The 13,576-nt window shown below is 32.6% G+C and overlaps 1 pseudogene; it reads left to right on the forward strand.

Annotated features, from left to right (window-relative positions):
- The first annotated feature begins 11,606 nt into the window (after positions 1-11,606).
- LOC132357105 (proteasome subunit alpha type-1-like) lies at positions 11,607-12,154 on the forward strand (annotated as a pseudogene).
- The last annotated feature ends 1,422 nt before the right edge of the window (positions 12,155-13,576 follow it).

The raw sequence follows: 13,576 nt of genomic DNA on the forward strand, positions 1-13,576 counted from the left end.
ACGGCATGTGGGATCTTCCCAGACCAGGGCTCGAACACGTGTCCCCTGCATTGGCAGGCAGATTCTCAACCACTGCGCCACCAGGGAAGCCCCTCTCATATTATTTTATTTTGGCCAGTGGGAGCTTCTTCAAGTTGTCTCTTGAAGCCTTCATATGTTCTCTGTAGTTTTTAAGAGATTTCTCACTTTTAGGCATGTGTCATGTTCTAGGTTCATCTTGTATGGTTCCAGCCCCAGATCTGGAGTCAGGTTTCTATAGAGGTTGCACCAATTTACATTCCCAATAACAATACATGAAGGTTGCTTTTTCTCCACATCCTCACTAACACTTGTTATTTCCTGTCTTTTTGATAATAGCCATTCTAAACGGTGTAAAATCATTGTGGCTTTGATTTGCATTTCCTGTATGATTAGTGATGTTCATCATCATTTCATATACCTGCTGGCTACTTGTATGTCTTCTTTTGGAAAAATGTCTATTCACATTTTTCCCCCATTCTTTAATCAAATTGTGTAGTTTTTTTTTTTTTTTTGCAACTGAATTGTATGAATTATTTAAATATTCTAGATATTAATTACTTATCAGATGTGATTTGCATATATTTTCCCCAGTTCCATAGGTTGCCTTTTCATTTTGTTGATGATTTCCCTTGAAGTGCAGAAGCTTTTAAGTTTGATGTATTCTCACTTGTTATTTTTGCTTTGGTTGCCTTTGCTTTAGTGTCAGATCCAGAAAATTATTGCCATGACTAATGTCCAGGAACTTACTGTTTATGTTTCCTTCTAAAAGTTTTATGGTTTCTGATCTCACATTCAAGTCTTTAATCTATTTTGAGTTAATTTTTGTGTCCTGTGTAAGGTAGTCATCCAGTTTTATTCTTTTGAATGTGGCTAGGCTATTTAGTTTACTCACCATTTATTGAAGAGACTGTCCTTTCTCCATTGTATATTCTTATCTCCTTTGTCATAAGTTAATTGACCATATATTGGTGGGTTTACTTTTGGACTCTCTATTCTATTCCATTGATCTATGTGTCTGATGTGCTGCCAGTACTATACTGTTTTGATTACTATAGCATTGTAGTATAGTTTGAAACCAGGGAGTGTAATTTCTTCAACTTTGTTCTTCTTTCTCAAGATCACTTTGGCTATTCAGGGTATTTTGTGGTTCCATACAAATTTTAGGACTGTTTCAATATATCTTTAAAAAGTAGAATTGAATTTTTGATAGAGAATGCGTTGAATTTGTAGAATGCTTTGCATAGTACAGGCGTTTTAATAATATTAATTCTTCAAATCCATGAGCACATTATGTCTTTTGATTTATTTGTATTATTTTCAATTTCCTTCATTAATATTTTATAGTTTTCAGAGTATAGGTATTTCACCTCCTTGGTTAAATTTATTACTAGGTATTTTACTATTTTTGATGCAACTGTAAATGGGATTATTTTCTTAAATTCTCTTTCTTATAGTTTGTTTTCAGTGTATAGAAATGCAACAGATTTTTGTATATTGATTTTATATCCTGCAAGTTTACTTAATTCATCTACTAGTTTTAACAGATTTTTGTGGAGTGTTTAGGGTTTTCTATTTATGAAATCATGTCATCTGCAAATAGTGATAGATTTATTTATTCCTTTCCAATTTGGATGCCTTTAATTTCTTTTTATTGCCTAACTGTTCTGGTTAGGACTTCCAATACTAAGTTGAATAAAGTAGGCAAAGGTAGGCATCCTTGTCTTGCTCCTAATCTTAGAGGGAAAGCTTTTAGCTTTTTACCATTATGATCTTAGTTTTGGGCTCTTCATATATGGCTTTTTTTATGTTGAGGTGTGTTCCCTCTATGCCTACTTTGTTGAGTGTATTCAGTGTATAACTGAATGCTGAATTTTGTCAAATTCTTTTTCTTCATCTCTTGAGATTATCATATTATTTTTATTATTCATTTCATTAATGTGGTGTATCACATTGATGGATTTGCAGATGTTGAAACATATCTGCATCCCTGGAATAAATACCCACTTCATCATGATATATGATTCTTTCAATGTACTGTTGAGCTTGGTTTGCTAATATTTTGTTGAGGATTTTTGCATTTATGTTAATCAGGGATATTGGCTTGTAATTTTCATTTTTGTGGCATTCTTCTCTGGTTTTGGTATAAGGGTAATCCTGACCTTGTAAAATGGGTGTGGAAGTCTTCCCTCCTTGTCTGTTTTTGAAAGAGTTTGGGAAGAATTGGTATTTATTCTTCTTTGAATGTTTGGTAGAATTCATCAGTGAAGCTGTCTGGTCTTGGAGGTTGTTTTTTGGAAGGTTTTTGATTATTGATTCAATGTGCTTACTAGTAATTGGTCTTTACAGATTTTCTACTTGTTCATGATTCAGTCTTTGTAGGTTGTGTATTTATAGAAATTCATCCACGTTTTTTAGGTTGTCAAATTTTTTGTTGTATAGTTGTTCATTGTAGTCTCTTACAATCCTTTGTATTTCTGTAGTATCAGTTGTAATGTCTCCTCTTACATATTTTATTTTATTTATTTGTCTTCGCTCTTTCTTTCTTGGTGAGTCTAGCTAAAGATTTGTCAATTTTGTTTATATTTTCAAAGAATCAGCTCTTAGTTTTATTGATCTTCTCTATGATCTTGTTAGTGTCTATTTTTTTCATTTATGTCTGTCAAATATTTGTTATTTCCTTCCTTCTAAAAACATTGGGCTTCATTTGTTCTTTTTCCAGTTCCTTGTGGTGTAATGTTAGGTTGTTTGAGTCTTTCTTGTTTCTTGATGTACGCATTTATCCTTAAAAACTTTCCTCTTAGAACTGCCTTTGCTGTATCCCACGAGTTTTAGTATATTGTATTTCCATTTTCATTTGCTAAAGGTGCTTTTTTTAATTTCTCTTTTTTTCTTAGATCCATTGATTGTTCACTAGCGTGTTGTTTAATCTCCACATATTTATTATTTTTTCATTTTTCTTCTTGTAACTGATTTCTAGTTTCATACCATTGTGGTTAGAAAAGATGCTTAATATCATTTCAATATTCTTAAATTTATTATGACTTTTTTGGGGGGTCTAACATATGATTTATCCTGGAGAATGATCCAAGTGCACTTGAGAAAAATCTCATTGTTTTTGGATAGAATGTTGAATATATCTGTTAACTTCAACTGGTCCAATGTGTCATTTATGACTAATGTTTCCTTATTGATTTTCTGTCTCAATGGCCTATCCATTGATGTAAGTGGCATATAAATTTCTCTACTACGTGTATTGCTGTCTATTTCTTCTTTCATTTGTGTTAATATTTGCTTTACATATTTAGATTCTCCTATGTTGAGTGTATACATATTTACAAATATTATATCTGCTTGTTGGATTGACCACTTTTCATTATGTAACACCCTTCTTTGCCTCTGATTACATTCTTGCTTATAAAGCCTATTTGGTCTGATATAAGTATAGCTACGTCAGCATTCTTTAGGTTTCAGTTTGCATGGAATATACTTTTCCATTCCTTTCTCACCTTTGTCAAACATAAATTGACTATATTTTATTGGATTTATATTCATAAGCTCTATTTTACTTCATTCATCTATGTGTCTCTTCTTTAACCAATACCATGTCTTTGTGATAATATGTTTATATTAAATGTGTACAGAATGACTTCACTTTATTTTTTATTTTCAGATTTATTTTTGGCTATTCTATTGCCTTTGTCTTTGCATATATATTTTACAATCAGTTTGGTGATATCAATATAAATTTCTGCTGGAATATGTTTGCAAAAAAATGTTGAGTTGATCAAATTAGGGAAAATTGATATCTTAACAATATTGAATCTTTTAATTTATGAACATAGAGTGTCTCTCCATTTACTTAGATCATCTTTAATTTCTTAAGTCAGATTTTAGTTGCTTTCATTTTACAGATTCTGCATGGGCTTTAGAGATTTTACTACTCAATTATTTATGTTGATAATCTTATAAATGGTACTGCCTATAAAATTTGCTGTTAATTTCTTCATTGCTAGTACATAGAAATACAATTAAGTATTTTAATCCATTTTGAGTTTATTTTTGTGTATCGTGTTAGAGAGTGTTCTAATTTCATTCTTTTACATGTAGCTGTCCAGTTTTCCCAGCAACACTTATTGAAGAGGCTGTGTTTTCTCCATTGTGTATTCTGGCCACCTTTATCAAAAACAAGGTGACCATATTTGCGTTGGTTTATCTGTGGGCTTTCCATCCTGTTCCATTGATCTATATTTCTGTTTCTGTTCCAGTACCATACTGTCTTGATTACTGTAGCTTTGTAGTATAGTCTGAAGTCAGGCAGGCTGATTGCTCCAGCTCTGTTTTCTTTCACAAAATTGCTTTGCCTATTCGGGGTCTTTTGTGTTTCCACACAAATTGTGAATTTTTTTGTTCTACTTCTGTGAAAAATGCCAGTGGTAGTTTGATAGGGATTGCATGGAATCTGTAGACTGCTTTGGGTAGTAGAGTCATTTTCACAAAGTTGATTCTTCCAATCCAAGAACATGGTATATCTCTCCATCTTTTTGTAACATCTTAATTTCTTGCATCAGTATCTTATAGTTTTCTGCATACAGGTCTTTTGTCTACTTAGGTAGGTTTATTCCTAGGTATTTTATTATTTTTGTTGCAATGGTAAATGGGAGAGTTTCCTTAATTTCTCTTACAGATTTTTCATCATTAGTGTATAGGAATGCAAGAGATTTCTGTGCATTTATTTTGAATCCTGCTACTTTACCAAATGCATTGATTAGCTCTAGTAGTTTTCTGGTAACATCTTTAGGATTCTCTATGTATAGTATCATGTCATCTGCAAAAAGTGACAGCTTTACTTCTTCTTTTCTGATAGGGATTCTTTTTATCGCTTTTTCTTCTCTGATTGCTGTGGCTAAAACTTCCAAAACTATGTTGAATAATAGCAGAGACAGTGGACAACCTTGTCTTGTTCCAGATTGTAGTGGAAATGGTTTCAGTTTTTCACCATTGAGAATGATGTTGGCTGTGGGTTTGTCATATATGACCTTAATTCTGTTGAGGTAAGTTCCCTCTATGCTTACTTTCTGGAGGGTTTTTATCATAAATGGGCGTTGAATTTTATTGAAAGCTTTCTCTGCATCTATTGAGATGATCATGTGGTTTTTCTCCTTCAATTTGTTAATATGGTGTATCACATTGATTGATTTGTGTATATTGACGAATCCTTGCATTCCTGGAATAAACCTCACTTGATCATGGTGTATGATCCTTTTAATGTGCTTTTGGATTCTGTTAGCTAGTATTTTGTTAAGGATTTTTGCATCTATGTTCATCAGTGATATGGGCCTGTAGTTTTCTTGCTTTGTAACATCTTTGCCTGGTTTTGGTATCAGGATGATGGTGGCCTCGTAGATTGAGTTTTGGACTGTTCCCCCCACTGCTATATTTTGTAAGAGTTTGAGAAGGATAAGTGTTAGCTCTTCTCTAAATGTTTGATAGAATTCGCCTGTGAAGCCATCTGGTCCTGGGCTTTTGTTTGTTGGAAGATTTTTAATCAGAGTTTCAATTTCAGTGCTTGTGATTGGTCTGTTTATATTTCCTACTTCTTCCTGGTTCAGTCTCGGGAGGTTGTGCTTTTCTAAGAATTTGTCCATTTCTTCCGGGTTGTCCATTTTATTGGCATAGAGTTGCTTGTAGTAATCTCTCATTATCCTTTGTATTTCTGCAGTGTCACTTGTTACTTTTCCTTTTTCATTTCTAATTCTGTTGATTTGAGTCTTCTCCCTTTTTTTCTTGATGAGTCTGGCTAATGGTTTATCAATTGAGTTTATCTTCTCAAAGAACCAGCTTTTAGTGTTATTGACCTTTGCTATTGTTTCCTTCATTTATTTTTCATTTATTTCTGATCTGATCTTTATGATTTATTTCCTTCTGCTAAGTTTGGGGTTTTTTTGTTCTTCTTTCTCTAATTTCTTTAGGTGTAAGGTTAGGTTGTTTATTTGAGATGTTTCTTGTTTCTTGAGGTAGGATTCTATTGCTATAAACTTCCATCTTAGAACTGCTTTTTCTGCATCCCATAGGTTTTGGGTCTTTGTGTTTTCATTTTCATTTGTTTCTAGGTATTTTTTGATCTCCTCTTTCATTTCTTCAGTGATCTATTGGTTATTTAGTAGTGTATTGTTTAGCCTCCATGTGTTTGTATCTTTTACAGGTTTTTTCCTGTAATTGATATCTTGTCTCATAGCGTTGTGGTTGGAAAAGATACTTGATTCAATTTCAATTTTCTTAAATTTACCAAGGCTTGTTTTCTGACCCAAGATATGATCTATCCTGCAGAATGTTCCATGAGCCTTCGAGAGGAAATGGTATTCTGTTGTTTTTGGATGGAATGTCCTATAAATATCAATTAATTCCTTCTGGTCTAGTGAGTCATTTATGGCCTGTGTTTAGTTATTCATTTTCTATCTGGATGAATTGTCTATTGATGAACGTGAGGTGTTTAAGTCCCCCACTATTTTTGTGTTACTGTTGATTTCTCCTCTTATGGCAGTTAGTATTTGTCTTATGTATTGAGGTGCTCCCATGTTGGGTGCATAAATATTTACAATTGGTATATCTTCTTCCTGGATTGATCCCTTGATCATTATGTTGTGTCCTTCTTTGTCTCTTGTAATAGTCTTTATTTTAAAGTCTATTTTGTCTTATATGAGAATTGCTACTCCTGCTTTCTTTCGATTTCCCTTTGCATGGAATATCTTTTTCCATCCGCTCACTTTCAGTCTGTATGTGTCCCTAGGTCTGAAATGGATCAAGCAATTTTTAGTTCAGTTATATTTCATAGTTTCTTTTGTAAATATATATACCTTCTTATGGTTCTAATATATCCTTTATGAAATTGCCATACGATTTTACTATAATATACATAATTTTGAATTTTTCAGTACAACAAGTAAAGGAAACGTTTTAAATATTTTCAAATATTTTTGGCCCTTCTCTAGCAAAAGCTATGTTGAATATTATAGAAAATAAATTTTACAAAAGCATATTTTCTCCAAAAGTTATTTCAAGGCTCTAATGTCTCAGAGTTCTAATTAGCTGCTTGGATAATTGAATTCTGAAGACTAGAATTTGCCATCTGCTAGAAATGAAAAATTGAATTAAATCAGCTAGAAATTGTGCATTCTCTAATAAAATTCTGTCATGAAAATTCCACAGAGGATTTCTTTTATTTTCTTTTGTGCACTCTTTTCCCAATGTGATAGCCTACTCTGTATCTGAATAAGCATGATAGCATTTATTAAAAAAAACATTAAATTTATATTATACTCCTTTACTAATGGAACAGTAATATTCCAACAAAACATTTGAGTGTTGATTTTTGGTTCTGTTACTACTAAATCAACATTAGCAAAACCCAGAAGTGAATTCAGTGCTTTTCAGAGTTAATTGTTATGACAACTATTCCAGGAAGAGTGTGTCACCCTTGTAATGGATATTGTATTGAAATACAACAATATGAATTGCTTGAGTTTTATTGCATGGAAATTTTGGGGGAGGCCAAAATCACTTATACCTAAAATATTAAGTATAAAAAATAGAAATAAATCATACGTACACTGAAATTTGTAGAGTGGGGTTCAGAAAATCTTTTTACCAGAGCTATCACACTTAGGAAATAACCAAATCAGCTGACTTTTCATTAAAAAATAGAAATGACCAGGGCTAGCTCTCTTGCACTTGCAGCTGAGCCATGTTAAGGGCCTGAACTGGTGCCACCACTGTTGCAACAGCAGGCCCCCTCACATGACCCGTTACCACTGGCATTGGCTCTCTAGAAGAGCCAATAGCAAACATCAATGAAACTAAAAACTGGTTGTATTATAAGAGAAACAAAATTGATAAAAATTTAGCCAGACTCATCAAGAATAAAAGGGAGAGGACTCAAATTAATGAAACCAGAAATGAAAAGGAAGTTACAACTGACACTACAGAAATTCAAAGGATCATTAGAGACTATTACAAGCAACTATACACCAATAAAATGGACAACCTAGACGAAATGGACAAATTCTTAGAAAGGTATAATTTTCTAAGACTTAAGCAAGAAGAAATAGAAAATATGAAAAGACCAATCACAAGTACTGAAATTGAAACTGTGATTAAAACACCTCCAACAAAAAAAAGTCCAGGACAAAATGACTTCACAGGTGAATTATATCAAACATTTAGAGAAGAGTTAAAACCTATGCTTCTCCAACTATTCCAAAAATTTGCAGAGGAAGAAACACTCCCAAGCTCATTCTATGAGGTCACCATCACCTTGGTATCAAAACAGGGCAAAAATATCACAAAATAGAAAATTACAGGCCAATATCAGGGATGAACATAGATGGAAAAATCCTCAATTAAATACTAGCAAACCAATTCCAATAACACATTAAAAGTATCATACACCATGATCAAGTGAGATTTATCCCAGGATTGCAAGGATTCTTCAACATACATAAATCAATCAATGTGATACACCACATTAAAAAACTGAAGAATAAAAGACATATGATCATCTCAATAGATGCAGAAAATGATTTTGACAGAATTCAACACCATTTATGAGAAAAACTCTCCAGAATGTGGGCACAGAGGGAACATACCTCAACATAATAAAGGCGATATATGACAAACCCACAGCAAACTTCATTCTCAATTGTGAAAAATTGAAGCCATTTCCTCTAAGATCAGGAACAAGACAATGATGTTCACTCTCACAACTATTACTCAACATAGTTTTGGAAGTCCCAGCCATGGCAATCAAAGAAGAAAAAGAAATAAAAGCTATCCAAAGTAGAAAAGAAGTAAAACTCTCATGTTTGCAGATGACATGATAATCCTAAATATGCTACCAGAAAAATACTAGAGCTCATCAATGAATTTGATAAAGTTTCAGGATGAAAAATTAATGCACAGAAATTGCTTTCATTCCTATACACTAACAATGAAAGATCAGAAAGAGAAATTAAGGAAACAACCCCTTTTATCATTGCATTAAAAAGAGTAAAATACCTAGAAATAAACCTACCTAAGTAAGCAAAAGACCTGTTCTCAGAAATCTATATGATACTGATAAAGGAAATCAAAGATGACACAAACAGATGGAGAAATATACCATGTTCTTGGATTAGAAGAATCAATATTGTGAAAATGACTATACTATCCAAAGTAATCTACAGATTCAATGCCATCCCTATCAAATTACCGATAGCATTTTTCATAGTATTAGAAAAAACAATTTTTTTAATTTGTATGGAAACAGAAAAGACCCCAAGTAGCCAAAGCGATTTTGAAAAAGAAACATGTAGCTGGAGGAATCAAACTCCTTGACCTCAGACTATACTTCAAAGCTACACTAATCAAAACAGTATGGTACTTGCACAAAAACAAAAATTAGATCAGTTGAACAGGATAGAAATTTCAGAGTTAAACCCATGCACCTATGGTCACCTAATCTATGCCAAAGAGGCAAGAATATACAATGGAGAAAAGTCTCTTCAATAAGTGGTGCTGGGAAAACTGGACAGCTACATGTAAAAGAATGAAATTAGAACACTCCATAACACCATGCACAAAAATAAACTCAAAATGGATTAAAGATATAAGACCAGATACTATAAAACTCTCAGAGAAAAACCTAGGCAGAACACTCTCTGACATAAATTGCAGCAATATGTTTTTGGATCCACCTCCTAGAGTAATGGAAATAAAAAAACAAAAATAAACAAATGGGACCTAATTAAACTTAAAAGCTTTTGCACAGGAAAGGAAACCATAAACAAAATCAAAAGACAACTCACAGAATGGGGGAAATTATTTGTCAATGAAGCAACTGGCTTAGGATTAATCTCCAAAATATACAAACAGCACATACAGCTCAATATCAAAAAAACAAATAACCCAATCAAGAAATGGGTGGAAAATCTAAATAGACATTTCTCCAAAGAAGACAAACATGTGGCCAAGAGGCACATGAAAATATGCTCAACATCACTAATTATCAGAGAAATGCAAGTCAAAACTACAATGAGTTATCACCTCACACCCATAGAATGGCCATCATCAAAAAAAATCTACAAATGATGAATGTTGGAGAGGCTGTGCAGGAAAGGGAACCCTCCTACACTGTTAGTGGGAATGTAAACTGGTAGAACCACTGTGGAGAACAGTATGGAGGTTCCTTAAAAAACTAAAAATAGAGATACCTTATGATCCAGCAATCCCACTCCTCAGCATATGTTCGGAGAAAACCGTAAATAAAAAAATATATATATGTACCACCATATTCATTGCAGCTCTATTTACAATAGCTAGGACATGAAAGCAACCTACATGTCCATTTACAGAGGAGTGGAATACATACATACAGTGGATATACATACATACAATGAAATATTACTCAGCCATTTAAAAGAATGAAATAATGCCGTTTTTAGTGACATGGATGGACCTAGAGATTGTCATACTGAGTTAAGTAAGTCAGACTGAGAAAGACAAATATCATATGATATTGCTTATGTGGAATCTAAACAAATGGTACAAATGAACCTATTTACAAAACAGAAATAGGGTCACCAAGCTAGGAATCAAACATATGATTACCAAGGAGGAAGGGGGGGATAAATTGGGAGTTTGGGATTTACATACACCCACCACTGCTATATATAAAATAGATGACTTATAAGAACCTACTGTATAGCATGGGGAACTCTACTCAATACTCTAATGATGTATATGGTAATAGAATCTAAAAAATAGTGTGTTAGTGTATATGTATAGCGATTCACTTTTCTGTACTGCAGAAACTAACTGGTCATTGTAAATCAAAAATACTCTAATAAAAATTAATTAAAAAACAGAAATGAGCAAAATTTTACAATTTCTTCTTTCAACTTATAGTTTTAAACTTTACATAATTGGCTTATATGAATCCTGAATATTTATATGAAATCAAAGCAACAATGATGCTCTGCAAAATTGTTACAGATTATAGGTAAATTCAATTAATTTAAAAAGAAATTTAATGGCAAAAATTGGTATGTATTTATTTATAATTTTGTTTGCAACATTAACAAAAAAAAATTTCTGTATATTTTCCTTTGTATAATAAATGTCAAATGTCATAAATTGGCATTCTAAATCTTTGATTTGATTGACTTCATTTTCCTTTTTTATTTCTATTTATCAGTTAGTTTATTGATTTCTTCAATAAATATTTTTAAATACCTATGTTATGAGTTCTATTTCTGCTACTGGAACATATAATGATGAAATGATGATGATGATAATAGTGGTGACTCAGTCATTGCAAAGTTTTATATAATACTAGTGTGTATGAAGCACAGTTCTCAATGTGTCACATACACTAAGTTGATCATTTTAGCACAGCTATGAAGTTAGTGTTATTATTATATCTAGTTTGCAGATAATGAACATACAGCATAAAAAGTTTAAAAGAATTGCTCAAGAGCACATAGCAAATAAAGTGTGGTGCAACTTGATCTGCAGCTTTGTAGGAGATTGCAGCCAGGCCCACAACTTGAACTATGTTTCACAAACATATGAAACATATGTATGAGAATGATGTCACTGTTTGGAGCCCTCAGGCAGGATTCATCAAAGTGAATATGTAACGGAAGTTGTCAAACCAAGTTTAGTTAAATAGAAAACACAGTGTTGATTGAATTGAAGAGGACAAAGTTAGAGCTTCTGCTCATCACAAAATAATTCTCCATGGTGACAATCATACTGGTATCTCAGTTGTGGGGCTTACTATTGATGCTAGACTGTTATGTAATTTTATGGACCTGGAATCTTTTGATTTCAGATTTGTAATTGACAGACCTCTTACTGTGTCTCGTCTTGTGTCTCTAATTAGAAGCAAGACCCGGATATTAATACAATAGTATGGCTGTAGTCCATGTGGTTTTGGGAGGCTTATTACTGGTTATTATGATATGGGCCCTCATGTTTTCCAAACCTGTCCATCTTCTAACGATTTTGACTGCAGAGCTATGTCCACTGGAGAATGCTTGTCAATCACCCTGTCCTTACATGCAGAGATATATATCTTAGTTTATGGAGTAAAATTTGAATGAACTGGTTAAACATAGTCTATGTGCCTTAAGAGAGACTTTTATGAAGTGCAGCACCTAACTACAAAGAATTTGTCCACTGGAATTGTTAATAAATACCTGCAGTTTATGATCTATAATGATGTTAATGTGTCCCCTACTCATGAAAAGTCTTAAAGACCACAGAGAGGAGCACAGCTTATTTAACTTGCTGATGAACCTGAAGAAAAGGCTAATGAATCAATGGGACATTAAATGATAAAGCTGTCTATATAGGTACTATCAAATAAGTAAAAATGCAAGAACACATACTGATGACAATAATCTATATTTTGAAACAAAATATGCAATGTGGTGGAATAATATTAATATTTGTAGGAAGTAGACCAAATGTATGTTTCTTCCAAGTCACCTCACTGAAGCCATGTAGTAGGGTGCATTTTTCCTTGAGAGAATGTATATAATTATTTTCTAGAAAGTATAGGTATCTATACTAATGATTTTATATGAAGACTATAGTATCTTTGTGTTTTTAACTTAAACTGAGAAATACAATTGTTTCACCTGCAAAAGAAAAATTGTGAAATTAGGATTTAAATTCAGACAACCTAGATTCAGAGACTTGGTCTTAAATATTATGCTTTACTGTTTCCCATAAGTACTTTCAATTTTTAGAATAACCATTAAATCTACGTGCACAGACTTTCTTTCCTTTTTCTCATTACTCAAATTCAGTCCATTTTCACTCCTCATCTTACAATTTCCTCATTACTCTCCAACCAAAATTAATAGTTACTTCCTCTGTGTTTCCATAATATATTTTGAAAGACAATTGTAGCATTTATTCAAATTTGCCTTGTGTGTTTTTATTGTTTACAGGTTGGTTCTTTTCATTATGTTGCAAACATAATGAGAACAAGGTCTATTTTTTATTAATAATTATATTTCCCCATTTTCCTTAGCATAGTGCCTTGTACTTAATACTTGTTCAGTAAATGTTTTTAGAGTAAATGAACTCATTATATCTCCTTTGAAGAACATCATAGAGAACTTCACAGATATATTACCCGTTCAAAACAGAGAAATCTGAGAATGGTATATATTTCATTTCATTAATTTTTACTCTTTCTTATTATTTGTATTGCAAATTTACTTAGTCAATATATTCTGTATTAATCACTAAAACCGACCTTTAGAGTTGAAGGTTATTGAGAAGTATTGCCCATCTATTTACTTAGGCCTCTGAGAAATCTTGGAAGTGAGTTGTCATAGTGAAATGTGGAGTTTCATTTCAAATTATTGTTCTATAATTACCAAGAGAAAGAGGACTAAGAACATACCTACTGAACAAAAAAAAGTAGAAGTGAGAAATTTCAATTGTCTAGTACTCAAGATTTTTCCAGATCAAACAACAAGAACAACAGGCACTATGCTTTCCAGTG

This window comes from Balaenoptera ricei, chromosome X, assembly GCF_028023285.1.
Source record: "Balaenoptera ricei isolate mBalRic1 chromosome X, mBalRic1.hap2, whole genome shotgun sequence".
Lineage (NCBI taxonomy): Eukaryota > Metazoa > Chordata > Mammalia > Artiodactyla > Balaenopteridae > Balaenoptera > Balaenoptera ricei.